This window comes from Mytilus trossulus, chromosome 6 (genome assembly GCF_036588685.1).
Source record: "Mytilus trossulus isolate FHL-02 chromosome 6, PNRI_Mtr1.1.1.hap1, whole genome shotgun sequence".
In the NCBI taxonomy this organism is placed as follows: Eukaryota; Metazoa; Mollusca; class Bivalvia; order Mytilida; family Mytilidae; genus Mytilus; species Mytilus trossulus.
Genome location: NC_086378.1, coordinates 49,877,441 through 49,903,326, shown reverse-complemented (window position 1 = coordinate 49,903,326; position 25,886 = coordinate 49,877,441). Strand labels below are relative to the sequence as shown.

The following is a 25,886-nucleotide window of genomic DNA, read 5'->3' as shown; positions in this document are numbered from 1 at the left end:
AATAGTCATTTCAAATTAAATGAATATAATGAGACAGCAACCACTCGACATAAAACACATTATTCTTCTAAAGGTCAACATTACGTTTTGTAAAATAGATAATTTCATCTTCAAAATATACAAATTAGTGATTTTAGCCAGGTTGAGAAAAACGTTTAAAACTAATTTAAATTATTTGGATTTAAGAGTTTCTGATGAAAGTAAACCATGAAAAGCTCTTCGGACGAATGACATATTTTAGTAAGGCGCGGAACAATAGCCCCATGAAAACAAATTTGAAACAGTTTTTACAAGAAAAACTATCGACCATGATGTTTGTGCAAACCCGGTGAATTTTTTTGTATAGTACAACACAGTAGGCTTCCCTATGAGTGTACTAAGTTCATCTGGCCAGGCATGCCAATCCGTGTTTGATATTAACATGGATATCCAACCTATATCAATACAACCATTACCTCCGATGCACCACTGCCAAAGTCCATAGAAATGATCATTTTCAATCATTTTTTTCAAAAATGCTTTAAAATTTTCGGAAGGAACATAAAAATCAGCTTCGAAGTTCTTTGTAAACAATACTGAATTTTCCGGTATATGAACTGTTATCCAAAAAGGTGTAGTAATTCCCATGATCAGTGAAAATATTGCAACTGATGTTGTTATTAAAAGACATTTGTTAAGGACATTTAGTGACTTCCAACTTTCAGTGCACACCATATTGGATATTTGTTTTGTTCTTATATAATGAATGGTCGCGAACGTTGTCAGCTGATATTGTAATCGGGAATTCTTGAAGTCATACGTCCGTAATAGTATAAGTATTCAATATAAATGTAAATATTAAAAGTTTTCAACTAATGCAAGACAGTATTAACCGACTTCCTGTAGAAAGAAAGAACAATGCTATTCCCTACGTATAAAATGCATAATCTATATTCCAATTACTATCGAGATTTTGAAAATACATCTGTCATAAAAACATTTTATTAGGCTAATGATATGGTATCAAACAACACAAATACAATTAAAAACCAATTGTTCAGAGAACAATTGAAGGTCTTTCCACCAAAAACAATGTATTTTAATATGAAAGTTTTAAAATTAAGTTTAAAATGTCATTTTAATCGTAAAATGATAGCTTATTGTACGCTGATTCCAAAAATATATGGTTTCTATAAAATATTTTTTTAAATAAAGAAGATAATTTGTTACTTCCGGTTTGTAAAATGTTACTTCCGAAATAATTTGAATATTTCATTGACACTGATTCCAAAAATATCTGGTTCTAGATACTTTTATATTAATTAAGTACAAAAAAAATAGCTACTTCCGGTTTACACAAGGTCACTTCAGGTTGTTTTTTTCAAGGTTAATTGGTTTGATACCTTTTGCCAAACGTCTCATGGCTTTATCATGTATAAATATGCGGTATAAGCAAAGGTCAAAATCAAGAACGTCCAAATAAGCTATGACCTTGACAACAATATCAAGGTCATAAACCAAGGACCGCAATTCAAAAGACCATAGGTCTTCATTATAATTGGTTAATGAGTTATATCACAATACGCGTATTTTCATATACAAGAGGGGAGAAAACTCCCTTTTACGTTCAACATTTCCTTGTAATCGAAATTTATGTGTGACGACATGTCGCAATTAACAATTTAGAAAAGATGATTTGTCGATATCTTATACGGTTTCTGGAGTTGAGTGGAAATAAGCCAAATTCAAAAATTCGAGTATGACCTTGCCCTTTGACCTTGACCTAATTTTAATTTTTTTGGACCAAGGACATCAACTCAAAAGGTCCTAGGTCTCTTTCACTTATGTTTTACAAGATAGAAATGCATATCACTTATATCAAATGCATAAGGGGAAATAACTCTTATACTGCCACAAGTCGATACGTAACTATGATTATCAAACTTACGATCAATTGTTTGAGATTTAAAGGCAGTCACTTCGAATCAGCGTCAAAAATTTTGAGCCGTGTCAGCTGGATATATATTCTCATTCGTGTATTTCCGATACATCTAGTTGATCATTGTGCGTGTGGTTTATTGTTTTGTCATTAAACATTGCCGTTAAATTTATTGTTAGATTCAGTTTATTCCACTTATCAGATAAGGAGTGTCGATTTTTTTTTATTTTGATATTAACAAATATGGATTTAGACTCATATCAACCATAACAAAAATGTCAGAATAATCGAAATAGTAGATCAGATCACTAAAAACTTCAAATACCACCAGCAAGGCAATCGCTATGACTTGAGTACATATGGGGATTTGAACATCAAATTCGAATAATTTTGAAGCCAAAAAAATTAAACAATTTAAAAAAAGGAAAAAAAACAACAAGAATATCAAAATTCAAGGAAAATTAAAAATGGAACGTCACTCATCAAAAATCAAAACAATGGCTTAAATACATCAGAAAAGCGGATATTAACTTTCATTATCCTGACCTGGTACAGGCTATCTTGGCGGAGTCAATGGACTTGGTTATATGATATTATATTATTGTGGTAAGAAAAATCTAAAGGCCGTATTGCTCCGTTTTCCAATTAACCAAGACTGCCACAAGTCGATACATAACTATGATTATCAAACTTACGATCAATTGTTTGAGATTTAAAGGCATTCACTTCGAAACAGCGTCAAGCACACTGAGCCGTGTCAAAAATGTCCCCATCAAATCAGGATCCGTCGGTGTTGGATCGTCATGACACCCAATCAGTCACTACGTGAGAATTCCTCACAAATCTCGACAAATGTAAAGAATGAGTACATTTCTGAATGTGAAAATTGTTAAGAATGGGAAAATAGATAACAATATGGATTAGATTAATTCTGAGCTGAAATGTATTTGTAATAGATTACAATTGTACTCGTCATTTACAAGTGCACAAGGAAGTACAGCGAACTATGTGACGTTTTAAGAAAACATGTCTCTTTGTTATAGACACAATCACAATAGATAATCGATGTTATGATGTAGTGTAAGGGAAAGCTGGTAACCCATACATACTGTATGTTCCCTTGAAAGACGAATCAGAACATGTCAATCAAGTAAAGAAAATTAAAACCAAGATCATCCTTCTAAAACATCAAACCTTTATTGCTTTGAGTTATAAAGAAAAAATATTGAAAACAACTCAGATTAATTACGTTAGTTTTTAAGGGTACATGTATATACGCAAGAATGCTTAAAAGGATATAGATAATTAAACGTAAATGATAGACTGCATGTTAAATGAGATCATAAAAATAACATGTTTTTCTTCAAAATAAAGATATGAACTCTGGTATCGAGTCCAATCAATAAATATAAAATATGTGAACTGGAGGCATTCTAGTGATTCATCACATTTTGTCATAGAATACTGCATTTTTTGTCTGAAAGAAAAAAAAGAGCATGCTATTACACATTTCAAAAACAGTCTGCTGAAACTTTATGCTAATAACTTAACTCGTTTCTGTAAATCAACTTATAGACATAATTTTCTCATGTGACCGTGAAGTCATCAACTTTTTTTATGAGTTACTGCTCAAACATGTTGAAAGGAGTTAACACATTGTGTTTAAGCTCTACAGATACGTTCTAGCTTACATAAGTATTTTGTATATTTAAGGAATGTCTGTATTAAATTTTTCTGTCTATTGGAACCAACCTTTAAAAAATTAGGCGCACACTTATAAATAATCCTTTAAGGGTATGCAATACATCTTTTATGTTATTTCTTCCTCGACAGAAAAAGTATTACAGTCATTCCTTAAAGATACAAAACACTACTGTTTCAGATCGTAGTTAAAGAGATTAAAACAATCCTGTAAACGTAAAAAAAGGTATTTTAAATATTATGATTTACTTTACGGTTCTTATATCTCACCAACTTATCAAGAACAATATGTAAACACTTACTGTTATTGTGTTATTTGACCGATGTATAATTTTCGCTGGTTATCATAGAGACAATCTTTGAATCTTTCATGAATGTGACCTACCGAATTTAGCCTATTTACCGAATCTGTTATCACATAAGCAACACGACGAGTGCCACATGTGGAGCAGCATCTGCTTATCCTTCCGGAGCACCTGAGATCACCCCTTGCTTTTGTTTGGGTTCGTGTTGTTTATTCTTTAGTTTTCTATGTTGTGTCATGTGTGCTATTGTTTTTATGTTTGTCTTTTTCATTTTTGGCCATGGCGTTGTCAGTTTATTTTCGATTTATGAGTTTGGCTGTCCCTCTGGTGTTTTTCGCCCCTCTTGGAAAGCATGTTTAGTTTCTTATATCGATCAAGCGAACTCTCACTTGAAGTAGAGCTCGTTCGACTTAAATAACAGTATTGTGAGTATAAGAACAGTGTGCTAGACATATATCAATCAAAGATGCCGAGGTCAGGAAAGTGGTATTTCTATAACATACTTTACTGATAAATTGGTCAGAACAATTTTTTCTAGTGTTTTGAATTTCTTCACGTAATTAAGACATCGATGTACTTGACTTATTTCTAGCAAATACACCGGTCTTTACTAGCTTATTAGACGTTACCAAAGCATCGTAATACAGCAATCTAATACTCCGGTCTAGAAAATGCAAACTTTTACTTGTTGGTCAGCTGACATGAAATCATATTTTTAAAGTCATTTAGTTAAAGTTTTATTCTTGGGATTTTTTATTTTAGTCGTTATATTGTTTTCCTGATGATATGTTTCATACGGAGAACGATATATTTAAAATTTCTAAAGTCTTGATTGAGAATGGAAAAGGGGAATGTGTCAAAATTAAAACAACCCGACAAAAGGCAAAAAACAGCTCAAGGTCACCAATGAGTCTTCATGTCAGCGTTGAAAACCACACCCGGAGGCTTGCTTCACGTGTCCAAAAAACACAAAAGTGTCCTTGTTCAGTTACTTGTTAATATGACCATAGGGTAATATAAATACATAAAACAAATTAAAAAGCAAAAAAAAGGTATACAAATATTCATGATAACACAAAATGGTATGTAATTACCTCTTGTTAACTTTTCCAGTTGCTTCCTTGACAATCTGACATTTTTTGTATCTGTTGCCTTAGGAAGGCTACTTATTTCTACAAAGATATGAGAAACTTGGATCTCATGAGTCAGAATTTATAAAGTCTACGATAGAGACAAAGTCAAAACTTATATGTAACGATTTAAAGAAAACTATCAAAAGTTGCTTGAAAGCAAAACAAACACGATATAAACCAAAAGAGCAATGTAAAACCGAATTAACGTCAACAGCATAGCTTTTCACAACGATGGGTCTTCACCACAGCAAAACAATTCCGCACCCGGCGACTGTCCCCTAAACAAAGTGTACTAGTTCTGTGAAAATGGACGTCATACCTCAACTTCTTAGAGGTCCTTTAGTAAATTTATTTCTACAAGGTTAACACACTTAATATCACTGTGTTATTGGTAAATTCTACTGTCTGTCAACCCTGGTGTCGAGTTACGAACTAAGTAAGTACTTGCAGCGTCGCTGGCAAAATGATCAGGACAATCAGGCAAAATAGCTAAGCACTGGTCTAAATATGGTAGCTCATAAACTCATAAACATTGACTTACTAAATACACGAACAAAAAAGATGTATTTAAGCTTTACGATGAAGTATTTACAAAACAATCAATATTATATTAAGTGAAACATCTAGGTCAATCATAGTTTGGTCCATTAGTCCAACGGGGATTTGTATTTTACAGGGTTGCATCGACTGCGGCGCATTTGGTTTGCTATTGTAATTTCCTTGGTATCAGGAGTGAACGCCATGGTAGCGGGCCGCACTCTCCTTGAAGATTGTTGTGCACTCGCTTTTATACATCTGTCCCACCAACAAATCGTGCTCATATGGAGATAGTGGGCAAATTATGTTGTGCTGATTGAATACTGATCTCAGGTCATTAGGTCACTGACGTCAATGAACATATTGATGCAAATAGCGGCGATTGCGGTTTTGACATTCTGTCGAGTCTAGGAAATGGATAAACAGGACTCTTAGCACGTATGGGCCCCGGTTTCAATATTCATGCATTACGCTAATAAAATAACAAGGTAGTAAAGCAGGAACGAGTGAATTAAGGGTAAACAGAAAGTGTGAACAGTCGTTCAGTCAGGGTATCCCCCATGGTCAATCAGTAAAGACGAAGTCCATATCATTATTCATAGAGACCTTATTTACATACAATAACTACAATAGTATATAAATTGTGCATCACATGCTTTGTATACGCGATGGCTAACAGTAAACGACGAACGCGAAAAAAGAAGTGAGTATTTACTGAGTAGACCGATAGAGTCGTATGTACATACCCACAGTTTATTCCCTCAACCGTAACAACACGCACAGGAAAACTCAGTTAAAAAGAAGTCACAGTCCGATGTCAGAATAGGTATCAAAAGAAACTAAGCAAAATGATAATGATACTTTATCAACAAAGTACTACATAGATATAGGAAGATGTGGTGTGAGTGCCTGCAATATCCATGCATGCAATACCCAGACCTCAATTAAACTGATTGAAAGTTTATGTCTTCATCATATGAAAATCAAGCACAATCCCTCATGTAAGGGATTAAGTATCATGTATGTAACAATACAAAAGATATGAAAATAACATAACCCGGATCATAACCATAACTGGTTTAGAAATAAACACACCGTAACATACCTATTCTAAAGAAGAAGTTTGCTCTTGTCTACCTATGGGTAAATAGACTTTGCTTGTGTTTTGCGCTTATTAATTAACATGCCGAAAGTAAAAACATAGATTATTGTATCCCAGGGCCTTAACGGCGGAGTAGTATAAATAGTTATCTACAAAAACGATCACTATCTTGTCAACATTGCAGTTGTGAGTTGAAGACTTTTTCGACTACGATTTAAATTGTATAGGATAGCTAGTTAACTTGCCGACGTTATGTGGTTTTCTTTTGATACCATAGCTTCCGCCTCTAATGAAAAGTCAAGAATGACAAAATTATTGCTTAACAAAAACCATCGATTAATCAATCTATAATTGCATATCATGTAGAAAATTGAATAAAAAATAAATGTTTTATTGGTTAAAACAAATGATCTTTTCTCAAAAACACAAACACAACTGTTTTCATGACGGATTAAAAGCAAAACTGTATACATGTCTAATGAAGTGAATCTAAGTCGATAGTTATCTTATTGAAAATCAAACAACATCTTCTTTTTCATATAACCTTCAGAAATGTCAACCTCAGACCTGTATACAGATCGAATCTGTAGTAGACAAATTGTTTTTATAGGTATTAATATCGATTTTCTTAAATTAAAAGCAAACAAAATATTATTGTTATATTCATATACAAATTCATGGATCTACAATCTGTCGATACCTCTATCTTGGCCCTGACTGTTTACGACGTCTTTACACTAAATATAGTGACTTGATTGATAATTTAGTCTTAGATGCATGATTTTATTTATAAGTTGTAAGTGGCTTTGAACTTTCTGTCAGTAACTGCTAGTACTCTCAGATCTGTACATAGTGGATTACTTTTTGCTGTTGTTGTTTGGTTATACAATTACTGGCAACGTCCAGTCTGTGTTTATATTAAATGTGTTTCTATTTGTATCTGATGAGTCTAGCCTTTTTTAATTGATTTCAAGTTCGTACTAATGTTGAACTGTTACACCACTGTCCTATGTTAGGGGAGGATTGGAATTCCGCTACCATGTTTAATCCCACCACATTAGGTATGTTTGTGACTGTCCAAAGTCAGGAGTCGGTAATTCATTGGTTGTTGTTTGTTGGTGTATTACATATCTTTCTCGTTCATTCTTTGTTCATGAATAAGCCGTTAGTTGTTTCTGGTTTGAATTGTTTTGCATTTGTCATTTCCGCGTCTTTTATAACTGACTATGCAGTATGGGCTTTGTTCAATTTTGGAATGCAATACGGTGACCTATAATTGTTAATGTCTGTGTCACTTGGTCTCTTGTGGAGAGTTGTCTCTTTGGCAATCATACATCTTCTTTTTATACATCAATATGACTGGATCAAACGTCGTTGTTATCTACCACAGAGAAAATTTACTGCCACAGTACAAATGTTTGACCAATCACGCATATTTCAGGGATATATATATATATTATTCATATACAATTTGATTTGTTTACCTACTCTTTCCCAGTTATAATCTTAATGTTTAATACCGTACATACATAACCTTGGAATATTACCATTATAAATACACATGATTATCGGTGAAATTGAATAATGAAATGACCAAAAGTATAGTTTAATCTCGAAGAAGTCCGGGGCATATACATCGTAAAAATGACACTGTACAACTCTAAATTTTAGCATTTAAAAAATGAAGAACTGGATATAAGTTTTCCATTCTGATACAATTGTGATACGAAATTTCATTGCACAAGGGGTACAGTTTTATTGGAAATTACATTGTCTACACTTACAGAAGTGTAACCTATAAATATATATAAAGATCACTTTAAATGATGTTAAAATGTCTGATCATAGGTTATTACATCTCAGCTCTTTTTTTCTAACAGGGTGATCTGAGCCGGATCACTTCTACCAGATCACCCCAGCAGCTTGGTTCATAGCAGCGTGTTTAGGGCCATAAAGGGTATATAGTAATATATAAGGTATATTATAATGGTTGTGTGGCGTTCTGAACTAGATTTTATGAATTGTAACTGGTTTTGACTAATCTAAAACAGCTGGGATGTAAAATAGTTATTCCATTCGGACTTGGTGTGCCAGTGTTATATCACCCTCTGGCCTCCGGCCATCGAGGCGAACTTACACTGATACACCGCGTCCTCGTGGGATAACTATTACTGAAGAAGTGTTTACCGGGTTAGAACCTAATCGACGGTTAACTTATAGATGAACAGCAATTGTCAGATTCAATCTGTACTTTGTTTTGTATTCTCATTCTATCAGACCAAAACAATCAAATTTCAAACTTAATTATTTAATGATGAGATCAAATAAAAAAAATGGTTTTACCTACCTTCCAATGACCTTGTAAATTCTAGTTCATCCCTTTGTTTTGTTATCTTCCGAACACCAAACATTTCAGCATATGAAGAACCATCGGATTTTCGTAATCGCTCTGAAAAATACTTAAAAATGAAGGAAGCTCGATCAACAAAATAGCTCTGTACTTGATTTGGAGACACAATGCACTTAAAAGGTGTGAAATATTTTTTTGTATTAACGCAACCCTATATATTTAGAGTCCAAAAAGGTTAGATACAGGTAAACTTGATAATCAAGCTCAATTTATACATCCCAAATCTTATATTTTTTACAAATTTTGATATAAGAATTATGCATAATGACTTTAATTTAAATATTTTTTTTGGTTTGAAAATCATTTACCTTCGCTTATGAAATTGATATTTGTTTCAGTAGTTTCAATTTGCAATTGTTTCAATGATAGAATCACTTCAACACAACATAAAACGCGTTCTATTTGAAAAAGAGAATATCTATTTTATTCTCTTTTTAGTGTGGTTTCAAATTCGGTAAACAAAAATATTGTCAACGTTTATTGTAAAAAAACATCTTTATTTGAAGAAGGCAAGGCGATTCAGTTGCTAAAAATTAGTAAAAATGTATCCAGAATTACACCTGATGTTAACTTTATATTCATGCAGCAACAAAGAATGATGAAAGTCCTTGCTATAACATACATTAAAATGTAAACATTGAAATTATTCCTCATCTATGATCATAATGAATTTAAAAAAAAATGAAAATAGGGAAATATCCCCGGAATAAAAAGACCTTTAGACTGGGGAAATATCTCCAGCAAAAAGATCTTCAGACTGGGGAAATATCCCCACTTTTCTTCAAATATAATTATAAGTTTAAGAAGTGTGTGTTAGTAACTGTAATTAACATCATGAATAAAGTGGGGAAATATCCCCAAATTAAATATGACTTTCAATATGGTGATAAAAGAATACGAAATGGGGAAATTTCCCCATTAAATTACAATTAGTGTGAAAACATCCATACAGGAAGACAACACATACGTGAACACTAAACAATATTGGGGAAATTTCCCAACATGAAAATAATCTTTAAAACAGGCTGTGTAATTGGTCATTTTCTATGTCGAAGAAATAAACAATAAACACGGAATGGGGAAATGTTCCCATTATGTGTATTTATCCATTTCTACAGCATTTTGCAAAGATTTACTTTCCGTCTAAAAACGCCAATCTTCAATATAAAAATGACGAACATTTATCAGGTGAAGCTTGGAAAAGCAGTGTGATTCTCAATGCACTTTTCGACTGAGTTTTCTTTTTTATTGCAAACAAGTCAAGCTAGTGAAAATACTGCTTTAAATCATTTTGCAAAGTTAGATAGCGGGCCTTAGATTTGAAGGTCATAATTAACACTAGCTAAATAAATGTACATGTACAAGACTTTAAATGGCTTTGAAACATTCAAATACGAAATAAAAGATGAATCTCGGTGATTATGTTGGCTTATATAAGCGGGAAATAAATATGCATATTCAGGACAAGAACCAGTTAATGTAACAGTAAAAGATACCAGAGGGACATTCAAACTCATAAATCTAAGCTAAACTAACGCCATGGCTACAAAAGAAAAGACAAGCAATAGTGAAGAAGAAACGTCAAAGAAATTAAAACCTACAAGCAACACGAATCCCACAAAAAGGCAAGGGTGATCTCGGCAACTCCGAAAGGGAAGAAAATACTGCTTCACATGTGACATCCGTCACGTTGTTCATAAGATAACAGTCCACCGAAACGGGCATAGCATTATCAGTTCGAGCCAATCAATCCTTTGATCAAACTCCTTCATGCTGCGTGCAAAGCGGAGAAGCAACATATACAATTTCTAAAGTCTCCGTTTTTATCCAGCCGGGTTCCAACTTACGACCTCTCACACTCGGGGTGATCACGCTACCACGTATTCGTGTATCCATCAATTTAAAGGAAAGTAAACGAGATAGAAATCAATGTTTTTTTCAAAAGAAAACATAATTACAAACTGTTTAATGTCAGTACAGCACAAACAGAAAATGTAAATTCTTGAAAATTACATATTAAAGCATGCACAATATTTTGAATACAACATAATTGTACTGTTGCTGTTGAAACCATATGTTGTTCAACTGCTAGGTAAAATAGCCACAACAAATATGATAACTCATGTATAAAACAAATCAAATCAAAAAAGAAAATGAGTTCTATTAGTTCCTGTATTATAGTTATAGATTATCGTTGATTATCTCAACAAGATTGATTTTCTCGCTTGAGCTGGAACAGCGAAAGTGAGGAAAGCAATCGAGTTGAGATGACCAATGATAATCTGTTTATCGCTATTTTACCTATGACGATGTTGTCAATTTTAATGTCAATTTCATTAGCAACGCCACGTGGCCTCCTTAGTTTCTAGCAATACTTTTTCCATCTCAAGCGAGAAACATGATATGAAAAATATCACAAAAAAGATCAAAGGAAAAATGCACAAAATAGCGATAAATATAAAAGTCTGTTTCTTTTGACATATATAGCCATATACATATGAGCTATTATATATGGTGCGTCTAGTAGTCATGTTCTTCGTATTTCCTGAAAATACAAAAAAACAAAACAACAATTGATTTCGACCTTAAATGTTGTTGATTGATGATCAAAGAAAAACAAATAAACATTATAAAGTAGTCAATTACGATTTCAAGTTGAGTTTGCTAATAAAACGTCCAGATGTTTTGCTCAAATGAAAAATATTTAATTTGAAAAGAAGAAAAATATTTATTTTTCTCAAATACTTTTCTCAGTAAAATAAGCAAGCAAAGACAACGCGTTTGACTTAACTTATTAAAAAATACTTTGAAATCAGTTGAACTAAAAGAATTCTAATCAATATATCATATGCCAACTCCTCCTATGAATATTTTGAATATTCAAACAAACTAAAATATGTCCGTTTTTTTGTGATAGCAAACAGTGGTAATGATTGCCACCGGTAACGGCATCGAACATAATCGTCATTGTTCCTCCAACATTCCAAATGACACTGTAACAAGAACTGTACAATAGCGTACCTTTTTTGCCTTTCTTCTGCTTTTTCAATTCAGGTCTGGTTTTGTCTTGTTCACTTTGTTTTCTTTTTCTTTTCTGGGTAATCTGTATCTATGATTGAAAAATAATAATGTTCTACTAGTATATAAGGTGTAATCAGATCAATGTCAAAGGTACTATTGCATAGGAGAAATCATTTTTTTTTATTAATATTAATTATCCATTAATATTTGACTTGAAGTGTATATTTCTGAATGTTTTATTACTAAATTTAGAAATTATGACGAAACTAGGGTTTACACTTTTCCAGGCAAAAGCCATACCATATTTATGCATCTCTTTTATTAACCTATACGGTAAAAAAAATATGTACTCGCTATAGAATAGAAAAACAGTAAGTTATAAAATTCCCTGATTTATGATGTACACATACATACATAGTATTGTCTATGACCTATAAATGAAATTGTAGAAGGAAAATGATGTATTAAACAAATAAAGTCACACTATTCCCTTCGATGAAAACCTTGCAAGATCTTGCAATAATGTCTGTGTTTTTGTGTCGTCCGAGCAAAAATAATAAAACTACAAAGAAAGTAAGAAATAGAATAAAAACATTGGAATCGGAATATAATTCGCGTGTCAACTGAAGACTTTAAATTGACAGCGGAGAAAGGGGACTTTGTGGACGAGGTCAGTATCGTTGATGATAATTTAGTTCGTACCTCGTGTTCTATAAGCTCTTGATTTACCATGTCCTCTCTTTCCTTCGGTGGGTTGTTATCATCCGATCAGTCTGGTGTCACTCTAGTTTTCGGTAATTTATCAAAGTACCAAACTGCCTTTTGTATGATTTCACTTTTCATAAATTGATTATCATCTCTTAATTTCTTCATGTAGTTAACCCGGCTCTTCCACCAATTAAATTATTGGTGATGTTCTATTTGATCCGTGAAGAGACATACCAGTCATTAATTCCACTTTCAATTTTTTCGATAGATATTTTGTCAAAAACTGGCGTGGAGACTTTTGGTACACCCTTTGGCAATTCTACTTCACCTTTCTCGTTAAACATGAACATTCCACTTGTTGAAATCTTCCAAGGCCCAGCATGATTGGATTTGTAACACAGTTTAATCTTATTAGATACTTCAGCCATTGTAAATTTATAATGTAATGGCTTGGTATGTTTCCGTACATCAGCAATAAATGGTTTAAGCCAGTTCCTAACGTCGTATTGCCAAATTAAATTGCTTGGATTTGGTAATAGATCCAAAAGCTCAGGGATTGTTTCTGTGTCATTTCGACGGAGGGAATCTGCTTTTTTGCTGAAACCGGCGTCAATATCCTCATGTGTGTGTCCAACATACAGAAAAGAAAGGTGAACCTGCAAAAAAAAAAAAATTTCAAAACTAAATTCTATCAAATTTTATATTGATTTGCACTTTAAACTGTCCGCATAACGATTCTTGTTCGTTCTTTTGCTTATTGTTTTGACATTTCTCTGACGCAATATTCCGACAGTCATGATAGTGGATGTATGTGGAGTAGATATATATTACACTTGATAAATATCATGAATTCAGTTGGTCTGAACATACGACGGGTGTCCCTCGAGGAGCTGTTAACCGAGTTTTCCGGTGGTACTGCAGTTACTTTATATTTTTAGGTAATGGTTTGTCATAGTTTTTTACTGTTGAATATTGAGATGATTTATTCTAATTGACTTTTCATTATAATTCTCCGTCGGTATATTTTCTCGGTTTATTATATCTTATTCATCATGTTCATTTGGATACAGTTATTCATGTTAATACATAATGATACAACCCTTATAAAAATGGTAGGAGGAATCACCGCTCAATTCAGTAGAAATATGTGTGTTCATTGTCATAAAATTGAGAATGGAAATGGGGAATGTGTCAAAGAGACAACAACCCGACCAAAATAAAAAAATACAACAGCAGAAGGTCACCAACAGGTCTTCAATGTAGCGAGAAATTCCCGCACCCGGAGGCGTCCTTCAGCTGGCCCCTAAACAAATATATACTAGTTCAGTGATAATGAACGCCATACTAATTTCCAAATTGTACACAAGAAACTAAAATTTTAAATAATACAAGACTAACAAAGGCCAGAGGCTCCTGACTTGGGACAGGCGCAAAAATGCGGCGGGGTTAAACATGTTTGTGAGATCTCAACCCTCCCCCTATACCTCTAACCAGTGTAGAAAAGTAAAAGCATAACAATACGCACATTAAAATTCAGTTCGAGAGAAGTCCGAGTCTGATGTCAGAAGATGTAACCAAAGAAAATAAACAAAATGACAATAATACATAAATAACAACAGACTACTAGCAGTTAACTGACATGCCAGCTCCAGACTTCAATTAAACTGACTAAAAGATTATGATTTCATCATATGAACATCAGGCACAATCCTTCCCGTAAGGGGTTTAGTATCATACCATCATAACATATATGAGAAAAACATAACCCGTGTCATGCCAACAACTGTTTTTAGATTGATTGTTTGTTTCATGATTGTTTTTCCTGGATTTTTTAGATAGGAATTCTATTATTTAACAGTAGTATCATTACTGTGGGCTATAAGATATCAAATGTCTACCTCTTGAAATACTTTCATGTGCACCAGTTACTCGCAAAACGATTTATTTTTGTTTTCCCGCCAGCAGTTGTCGGCTTGAATATACAATACTGGAGGCAACGTTCCACCCTGCAAAAATTATAATTCAAACTTTAAACATGTTATTTTATTTATCTTGCTCATTCATTACTTGATGTGTCAAAACAGGAGTTTGTTGTCCACTTAATAGCTGTAGCTGACTAAAATAATTTCAAGTAGCGCTTGTATATATAATACTGCTTTAGCAGCCAAGTACAGTATGTCCAATGAACATACACACTAATATGTGTTATTCCTCCCTTACCGTGTTGCTTTTAGTTGTTTTGTCATCGTAGTTGCAATGTTTCCCCCTTTCTTGATGTGGTATGGTATATGCTATATTTGTAACATAACTGAATTAATCTTCGATATTATGAAAAGACAAAATATTGGTTGAAATCCATGTTGCTTTTTGAATATCAAGATACATTGTATTAAGAATGTCCCAGACACCCACAGAAGTCGACTTAAACATATACGTATGCATGTAAACACATATAAATTATTATTTATCATTTTGGCTGTGCGGGATGTATACGTTTGAAGCCACGTCCCTTCGGAATGGGGACGTCAATCCGATGCCTCGTGTAAAATTTCTGTCCCTATTCAATATACCCGTATTTTCCTGTGGCAGACCAAATTTCCCCGACCTTCATCCTGTATGGCCACTATTTCAAGGCCTACCTGTTGTCTTTGTTGTTAACTTGTTCTTTTTTGGAAATGCATGAAATATTTGCCACTGACATGACGTTTAGAAACCTGCAACCAATCAATCAATGATTATGCTCTGTAGTTATCTGATGAATGAAGCCCTTATCGACTGATCTCTCTAGATTGTTCTTGTTCTTGTGATGTGTTGTAGTGTTGTAATACTACTGTCAGAGGTTATGGGAATTTCAAGCACTTCCAAAGATTATGTATGTGCCTGCCCCAAGTCAGAAGCCAGCTATATATTTGTTGTTATGTTGATGTACACATCATATTTGTATACTAGTTCGTGTTGTGTTGTACTGTTGTAACACTGATTAGCGGTAGTTGCAATACTGATTAGCGGTAATATATTGCGCGCACAACCATGTGTAAACCCTCAGAAATTATCATGTGTCTATTGAAAGTCAAGCGCCTACAATTCAATGGTTGTCATTTGTTTTTGTATATAATTTTCCCCCGATTTGTACATTATGACTCTTGTTTTCTCGATTGCATTGTTTCACATTTTGGAACCTTTTATTGCTTGTTATGTGATACGGTTTTGCTCATTATTGAAACGCTGTATCTGACACGTCTTTCCTAATCTTTACGGTATTTGGGCTTTGGTGGAGAGGTGTTTTACTGGTAATCATAACAATCTTATTTTTATATGCGACAAAATGCAACTTTCCAAAACAAATTAAAATGTCTATAGTTGTTAATGTTTGTGTCATTTTGGTCTTTTGTGGATAGTTGTCTCATTGGCAATCATACCACATCTTCTTTTTTTTTATATTTTGTCTAAGATACGCTACTGTTTATCTTATATTTACCTTGGCTGTTCTCCCTACAAAATGTGGCAAGTTGGTCTTTGCTGAAAAATAAATTTACTTATAAGCAATCAACCAACAGACTGAACAGATCTTGACTGTTTTATTTTACACACGAACACTTTTTATACCCCACCTACGATAGTAGAGGGGCATTATGTTTTCTGGTCTGTGCGTCCGTTCGTCCGTCTGTTCGTTCGTCCCGCTTGAGATTAAGGTTTTGGTCAAGGTAGTTTTTGAGGAAGTTGAAGTCCAATCAACTTGAAACTTAGAACACATGTTCCGTATGGTATGATCTTTCTAATTGTAATGCCAAATTAGATTTTTTTATACCAATTTCACGGTCCATTGAACATGGAAAATGATAGTGCGAGTGGGGCATTCTCGTTTTTGAAGGAATACTACAAATTCCAATACATGTATATTTATCTTTATGGAACGAAATATAAGTCAGGCTAGGTAATATTGTACAAGATGTTGCATACTTACACTGGTCCGTGCCAATTATAATCAAACTTAAATACCGCGTCGGGTGAGCTTTAGCAAGATCTCTTTTTCTGTAGTAGTACTTTCTCTCTGCTCTGAAATATACGTTCACAATGTTATATGTGCGTACAGCATAAGTAATATTGGCCAAGGTTTGATTGTTTAATAATGTTAATATTAACTTTTCACAAAATCACGTGTGTATCAAAAAAGGTATTAATGGGTAAGATCAATGAGTAGTTGGCTCGAAGTCAAAATAATGTGTCCGGGTAGAGCGACATGTCTTCCTACAGACTGTTTCCTTACATTTATTTTTCATTTCATATTTTATTTATTACCTTAGTTTATTAGTTGTTATTTAATCATATGGTATAAAAATCAATCTGAAAAACCAATTCGTGTTGGCTATTGATGACTTTTAAAATGTATATACTATTGAAAAGGCTCCAAATTATCTCCTTTTGGTGCAAAAACACCTTTTTAAAAATTGAAATATCTTTTCAACTCATCGGTGACCTATATTTTTTATCATAATTTTCAATTAAGCTGTACTTTAACTACACTATTGTAAAATTTGCGCGATTTCTGTGATCAAGTTCTTTTTTTATTTCGATAGTACCTCTATTTCTCCTAATAGTTCAACAGAAAAAGTACCTTTACAAAAGTGTTTGCTTATTTCGAAGTCAGATTGTGAGCGTAAATGAACAGTGATCCCATTTTTTTGGGTATTAAGTATATAATAAAGTTCATTTAAAGAAAAAAAATGCGAAACCCTATATTTAAAAAAAATGATTTAGACCTGCGAGCCCCCTTTAATCACTGTGCTTAAACGTCCGTAAGTAACTTAAGTTACCCACAGCCAAAGATGGTTAGGAAGTTTGCTCCTATATAATAACAATACCATGAATATAAAAGAAATGTTCAGTAATTAAAAAGTTATATAAGTCTTTTAGGGAAACTCTGCAATGTAAAACAAAATAAACGATTACAGCACGGTTTGCCATGAAACACTTATGATGTCCGTAACTTCAAAACAACTTGTCCGTAACTTTTTTCCTTATACCACTAGGGATGTCCGTAACTTTAGCATGATGTCAGTAACTTTCAAAGAATCTTTATTCGTGGATGTAATTATTTTAAAGAAATGATAAATGACAAAAATACCGAACTCCTAGGAATATTCAAACGGGAAATCCTTTATGGAATTGAAAAGCTAAAAGCTCAATTTAACACACCAAACGAACGGAAAACAACGGTCATATTCCTGCCTTGGTACAGGCCTTAAAAAGTAAAATTACAAAAATGCTGAACCTTGAAAAAAATTCAAAAAGGAAAGTCACTTATTAAAAGAAAATATCCAAAGCTCAACCGATCGCGCGAGTGGATAACAACTGCCATTTTCCTGACTTGGTACAGGCATTTTCTTGTGTAGAAAATTGTACGGCAAAAATTAACACGTCATTATGTAACTAAACATCAGTAGGTAAAATAAAATATATCGGAATGCTAGAAAACATTCTTCTGGCTTCATAGAGGGTTAACTGCTCAAGTTTCAGATGATAAATCATGACATGCAGGTTATAAATCTCAGCATTTCCAACTGTAGATATTACATTAGGGAGCTACCATATGATTTTAAGGGGGGGAGGCTAGGATGAAAAATGTTGGCCTGCATTTTTTTTTAGTTGTAATCTCTGTCCTGCCTTTTTATTTTTTACTCTATCTGGTCCTGCTTTCTTTCTTTTTTTTAGTTTATCCTGACTTTTTTAACATAAGTTGCCATCCTGACTTTTTTTTGCAAGTGTCTCTTCCTGCCTTTTTTTTTACTCAAAACCTCTGCCCTGCCTATTTTTTTTCAAATTTCATCCTATTTCTCACAATCAACAACACATCACACTAGATATAGTGAAGAGACCATACTTTTTTTGGCTAACAATTCAGAAATTATTTAAAGGAAAGAATATAATTTTTTTCCGCGGCTACACAAGCAGGACTCAACAGTGAACAATCATAAAGCTAGAAGAATGTTAGATTAATTTCGCCGTACCGTCAGATCCCGTTTTATCCGGGGAATAATAAAAAAAAAACGGAAAATCCATGAGGTTTGCTTTTTTCTCTTGTTTAGTTTGAAGCATATCGTCATTGTATGAATTTATGTTATAATTAAGGGGTTTGATAGTGTTTATTGTCTATTAAGTGTTGAAATTGTTAATCTTACAATTTTGAAAAAAAAAGTTACCCACATCTGAAAACAAAGTTACAGAAAGTCTGATCATTTTTTACTTTTAAGTTACGGACATCTTATGCGTTTTTTAAAAGTTGGTCTTGTGATAAAGTGAAGTCAAAATTAACAAATTTGTAGTGATGGTAAGTGATTTCTTCATTCAAAAATGCTATCAATATTTAAATAGATCATGAAAAACGTTGCAAAAAGTAGATTTCGTATCAACTATCATCTCAACGAGTTAAGAAACCGCTACACACACGTTACAAACGCTATACGCTATAAGTTTGAGACACGTTTAGGGCACGTTGTATACGCTTCGAGATCGTTCGACTTTAACTAAAACATATGCGGGTGTGTTTGTAACAAACACCCCATAATAGAACGTTTAAAATACGACCGGGACACATCTGAAATACGTTCAAGAAACACTTTTCCTTCGTAGCGTGTGTTCCATCTACGTTAGACAAACACATGGATTTTGTACTCAGGCTTGAAAATCAACCAATCAAATTGCTGGATTTCATGTTTCGAGCATGATTTTTGTGCTCGGAGCACTGAGCAAAGTTTTATGCCTTCAGGGGTTGAAGTCATAAAACTTTGCTCAGTGCTCGGAGCACAAAAATCATGCTCGAAACAAGAAATCCAGTATTTTGATATTGGTTGAATCTCGAGTCTGAGTACAAAAATCGTGCTCGAAAGTTTTATGACCGCGAGGCCAGGCATACGCAGCCATACGTTTCTTGAACGCCCGAAAAAGGCTTAGGTACGCTTCTTGTACGCCCAATACACGCTTAACTCTCGTTGTGCACACGTTACAGATATGATTGATAAGTTAATTGCTTCCAAAACTTCTAGCGTATTGGCAGCGTACATGATTTTTTACCACTCCCTGTGTACGTCGGAACTATTCGCTGATGTGTGACACCGGTATAAGCTTACTCGTTATTACGACTTTAAAATAAAACTCCAATCAATTTTAATGTTAAAAAATGCTAATTTCCCTTTAAATTAAAATATCAGAGGAAGCAACCACAAAACGCGTTGTCTAACGTAACTGAAAAAGCGCGGACCGATAGATTTTGACATGATTCATATTTTTATCCCAGGCTCTAAATGCTTTAGTTTCAAAGATATGAGCTAAAACCTACATTTTACCACAATGTTATATTTTTAGACATGACGGTCATCTTGGTTATTGGGAGTGGTATAATCGGATACTTTTTTGAAACTAGATACCCTAAGGATGATTGCGGCCATATTTCTTTAATTTAGCCATAAGTTTCAGATTTTCTTAACGACGACGACGGATGCCAAGCTATGAGAAAAGCTCACTTAACCCTTTGGTCCAGGTGAGCCAAAAAGGCAAAACGGACAAAAAACAACGGACAAAAAGCAAAAGTGTCGTACAAAAAGCAAAATTATCGGACAAAAAGCAAAATGGACAAAAAGCAAAATTATCGGACAAAAAGCGAAACGGACAAAAAGCAACGGACTAAGTGCAAAAGTGTCGGACAAATAGAAAAAGCGGACAAAGGGCAAATTGCGGACAAAAAGCGCCGTATCAAACGTCTAAATATATGAAAGTATTTATATTGATGCTTTCTATCAACTGACGTATTGAATTATATTACAACAAAACCAATCGAAACAAAAACTAAAAAAATATTCCCTTAGTTTAAATGATCTTTAATAACTAAATATAACCCATATATACGTAAGATTAAGAAAAGTAAGTAAAAAGTAAGTACTAATATAAAAAAGAAGATGTGGTATGATTGCCAATGAGACAACTATCCACAAAAGACCAAAATGACACAAACATTAACAATTATAGGTAACCGTACGGCCTTCAACAATGAGCAACGCCCATACCGCATAGTCAGCTATAAAAGGCCCCGATAAGATAATGTAAGTAAATTTTATTAGGGTCGGCATATATATACACAATAACAGACAAAACATGAGGTCTGGTGAGCTTTATAAACGACTACTGATGCTAAATTTGGTTGATTATGATATAGGAAATCACCGAAGCAGGACCAGAGCGGACCCCCTCTTAGGCAGTCAGTGGGCCCCCTCTTGTGAACATTTCTGGATCTGCCACTGATCAATGTTATAATGTTTCATGTATACAAACCTTTGGATATGATAATTAGGTGCAAATGTCAAAATAATCGGATTTATAGCATCTATGACTAGTATCAGTGGAAATACTACGTTAGAATAATAGAGATTAATTAGTTTGACAAATAGCTAATGCCTTTACATTCCAACTATCCATCAGAGTTTAAATGCAGTGGATGTAAGAAATCATAAAAAGGCAACCGTACAGCCTTCAACACTCCGTATATAAAAAGAGAAGATGTGGTATGATTGCCAATGAGACAACTATCCACAAAAGACCAATTTGAAAATGACACAAACATTAACAACTATAGGTCACCGTACGGCCTTTAACAATGAGCAAAGTCCATACTGCATAGTCAGCTATAAAATACACCGATAAGACAACGTAAAACAATTCAAACGAGAAAACTTACGGCCTTATTTATGTAAATAAAATGAACGAAAAACAAATAAGTAACACATAAACAAACGACAACCACTGAATTACAGGCTCCTGACTTGAAAAAGTCCACGGCACCATGTGTCTCGCCTGATATTGATGCTCTCAGTGTAAAAGCGTAATATTGATCGGATGTACATTCATCGGTCAAAAAACATAAAAAAAAATGTTTTTCTGTAGATGCTTTTTTTCTTGATAGATACCTATGTCGTCGACTTGATATCGAATTGTTCTGCATTGGGTCTGCATTAATATGTTACAGTAGATAAATTGAAAACTTATGCAAATGGTGTTTTTGAAATAAAACACTTCGTTATTGAGAGAAAATTGTCGTTGTGTAAAGTTGAATAAGAAATATCTTTTTTTAATGTCAAATAGACTTCAGACACTTTATTCGTGGTCAAGGGATATAGTTCTCAAGTACTGTTTTGTTATATGTGTTTAATTTTCAAATGGTCCTATCAGTTGCATATTCCTACCCGTAAGAAGTACGTAAGTCATTATTCATGTTATTTTCTATCTTCTTATGTCTAAATTATGGTAAATAAAACCATGGTCTGACTCATACAACTAACATATGACAATAATCATGCCAAAGTCATGAAAGTTTTAATTAATTTTACAGTTAAAATAAATTTGCCCATCAACCAATGTTTTACTAAAGATCACTAAAAGTTAAGAGTGTTGTCTGTAAATACAAATATGAAAATTTCAATCGACTAGTATTGCCGACTTGAGTATTATGATATAATTCTGCAACATCTCAAAATCCGAAGTGATCACATAGATCCATTACGGCTGTATAAAAAAAATGTCATAATGACATTTCCATATTCTAATTGAACTTGGGCAAACCTCGGTTTTTCATAATCATATTAAATCATATTTTAAATATCAACACAATTTGTTTTTTTTTCTCTTCATATTTTCTATGAATTAAAAAAAGTATATCTTACCAGAACTCTCGTATGTATCAGGTTAGCTTCAGACTCTAGTTCCTTTAAAACGAAACCCCATCAGTCTCCTTTTCCTTTTCTAAGGGACTCCATCTTTCTCTTCCTTTGACCAAAGTACACAACAAAATGACCTCGTTTCACTTTACAGTACTGTATGTATTACAAAACACGCGTCATAATCTATCACTGGCAACACAATAATTCCAAATTATTATTGTACCGCAAAAGTTCTACGTACTACACTGACTTTATAGACGTAAGAATAAACATGATAACCATACGGTGTACATGGTGTATTCAATATAATACTTCCTTCCGAGTCTTGGGTCAATCAAAGAGGTAACATTAGAAGGATATAACACCCAATTAACATCTCTAGCAATAAAATATGATAAGAAAAAGAAAAGAACCAGCATGTGTACATGTATAACCCACTGGATATAACCATTATGAACATTCCTTATTTTCGAAATATTATACGTTTCAATATGTTAATGTTGAAAGTAAAAATGTATATTGTAAACGTAAATTCATAATATCATGGTATAACTGTTTTCACTTTAAACTGCAAGGTTTTATGTAATGTAACCTCAACTTTTGAAAGTGGTGTAATAACATCAACAGAATGGAAAAGACTTGAAAGACAGTCTATATTGAAAGCTCGCGAGGGGGGGGGGGGGGGGGGGGGGGGGGGCTTCAAGCTTTTTTGATAGGATGAGCAGCTGATACATCAAGTACCCCACCCTTTTTATATATTTTGTTTATTAAAAATATATACCTTGTCAACGAACAAAAAAAAACTATTGAGATATTTGAATATTTTTCATCTTCTGGTACATTTAGTATTTATAATTTGTTTTGGGTCCCATTTATCTTCACGTCCTTGTTTAGAAGCAACGCAGTTGCAATTATCACAGTTAATTTAATAAATTCGTCACATCTTACACACTTTCCTCTATTTGCCCCTTTTATATCTTTCATTAAAAAAGAAATTTTAATTTCAAAAGACAATAAATTAAAGATGTTTGGTCAGATAAGTATAGTAACACTCCAGAGAGAAACACTTTCACTAAGTTTTATGTTTGAAAAACTGATCAAAAGTTACATTGCCGTTCCATCTCATAGCTGACACTATGGAATTTCTTAAAATAATTGTTATCATGTTTCATGTAAACAAACCGTTGAATGTTAATTAGGTGCAAATGTCAAAATGATGAGATTTATAGCATCTGTATCTAGCATTCAATTTAGCGGAAATACTACATAGGTCTTAATAGACTTTAAATTGTTTGACAAATAGTTGATGCATTCACGACTGTGGTTTAACCGCATCACAAAACAATAAGGACATCTGATTAATTTCAAATACTTTGATATAATCAAGCAAGTAAAAATATCCACCTATTGATATATTTAATCTGAATTTAATTTCTCACCCTTTTTATATATCATCCCGATGGAGCATGAAAAAGTGACCTATTCCAGGGGATCATCGCTACCACTCAATACATAGTAAGAAGTGACCCCCCCCCCCCCTTGAGATTGAAAGTAAAGTTGGGTTTGATAGTTTTCATTGGTGTCTGGAAAAATAATAATTAATATATCCCCCTATATATATACACTCTGAGTGCCTGTAATAGTTTGAACTGAAATTGTAACAAAACCGCATAAAAAGTTTTACATATACGTATAGAATGGTTAAATTTGTATTATTCATGAGAGGAGGGTGTGTGGTTTATACCCCCGTCACACTTGGTCACGATCGCACTTTGTCAGATCTCAAATGCAAATTTTGACGATCGTAGTGCAATTGTGTAGATCAAAGTAAAGTCGTGGTAAATGTTTGTGGTGATCATGAAGTCTTTTTGATCGTGCTGAGCGAGGACCAACTTTGAACATGTTCCAAACAATCGTGATGCGGTCGTGGCGAGATCAGGTCGCGGTAGAAATGATAGGGAGAGTGTAGTTAGGTCATAGTAAGATCATAAAATAACTGTACTAACGTAGCAAGAGCGTAGCAAAAGCACGATTATTGTCGAAGAGACTGCGCTACGATTTCACAGCGACTATGTTACGACCTTACTACGACCATCATGTTCTCATTGCGACCCAACCACGCTTCTAATTCGACTGTTCCGCGTGCATACCACGCTGTTCAAGCATATAGTACGATTATAGTACGCTCATACCATCATCATCACGCTCTTCTTACGAACTGACTATATTACGACCCACTGTCGTTCACTAAAACATCGTCATTTAATTTTAACGGACCAGCAATTACTATAGGTTGATTCAGGTTGGATTGGTCAGACGACCTGTCTACTGGATCATGCAGGAATTGACCAGATGGCATCATCTGCTTAATCATCCCTAACGGGCTCGTCTAGATATTCCACATGATATAGTCAGTATCAAAAACGAAACTATCTATTATTCTATATATCCTATCGATTCTTTGTGAAATCTTATGCACTAAATACCTTTTATTTGACAATAGAATATTGGTGATAACTACGAAGAGAGTGGCCTAAAATGCTTTTATATAGATTAGACCGTTGGTTTCCCCGTTTGAATGGTTTACACTAGTAATTTTGGGGCCCTTTATAGCTTGTTGTTCGGTGTGAGCCAAGGCTCCGTGTTGAAGGCCGTACTTTAACCTATAATGGTTTAATTTTTAAATTGTTATTTGGATGGAGAGTTGTCTCATTGGCACTCACACCACATCTTCCTATATCTATTTACAGCGATAGCGGCAATCGACAGCAATCTTCATGTCATTTACAGACCACACCCGCAGTAGTTTTTATAGGACCACATGATGATGCTGAACATCATAATTTATTGGCTTCAGTTAATGAAGTGTGAAATTAGATTTCACCCAGAATTTTTTTTATTTAAAAAAAAAAAGATACCGCAAGTCGTTTTCCTCTCGTTACCCTTATAGGCGTCATAAATATAGAGCTACACGTAGACCAAGAGCAGAAAGAATATTATGCAAACAATTAACTTGTGATTATCGTTTGGGATTCGGGTATACGCGAAACACTCTATTATAACCGCTTTAAAAATTTCAAAGTAAATAGATACGTGCATATAGAAACCCCCTAAACAAAAACCCCGTATGTACTGGTTGAGCGGATTTACAAAATGTAGTAGATATTGCTTGATTGTTATATGTATTTTATCCAGTGACAAGTATTTCATGCATTTTCAGGTTTTCATGACGAGATTCATCTTGTGTTTTACACCATTGTCATAGTTTAAGTAGATGCTGGACTTGCAAACATGATTTACCCAAGCGCATTACTAGTATGTACTTGTGACCCCAAAGGCTGACT

The 25,886-nt window shown here is 33.8% G+C and overlaps 3 long non-coding RNA genes across 4 annotated transcripts; all 3 read right to left on the bottom strand.

Annotated features, from left to right (window-relative positions):
- Positions 1 to 5,018: 5,018 nt before the first annotated feature.
- Positions 5,019 to 9,137, bottom strand: LOC134723505 (uncharacterized). The gene is made up of 2 exons (XR_010108094.1): positions 9,044 to 9,137; positions 5,019 to 5,096 (listed from the first exon to the last, which is right to left on the bottom strand). It is a non-coding gene; the product is annotated as an uncharacterized LOC134723505 (long non-coding RNA).
- Positions 9,138 to 11,569: 2,432 nt separating this feature from the next.
- On the bottom strand, positions 11,570 to 12,862 carry LOC134723504 (uncharacterized). The gene is made up of 3 exons (XR_010108093.1): positions 12,830 to 12,862; positions 12,128 to 12,215; positions 11,570 to 11,651 (listed from the first exon to the last, which is right to left on the bottom strand). It is a non-coding gene; the product is annotated as an uncharacterized LOC134723504 (long non-coding RNA).
- A 3-nt stretch (positions 12,863 to 12,865) lies between these two features.
- Positions 12,866 to 22,744, bottom strand: LOC134723503 (uncharacterized). Of its 2 annotated transcripts, none has more exons than XR_010108092.1 (5): positions 22,546 to 22,744; positions 16,800 to 16,891; positions 16,314 to 16,354; positions 14,734 to 15,549; positions 12,866 to 13,491 (listed from the first exon to the last, which is right to left on the bottom strand). It is a non-coding gene; the product is annotated as an uncharacterized LOC134723503 (long non-coding RNA). The 2 variants fall into 2 exon arrangements; XR_010108091.1 differs by having other exon boundaries at positions 14,734 to 14,841.
- Between the last annotated feature and the right edge of the window lie 3,142 nt (positions 22,745 to 25,886).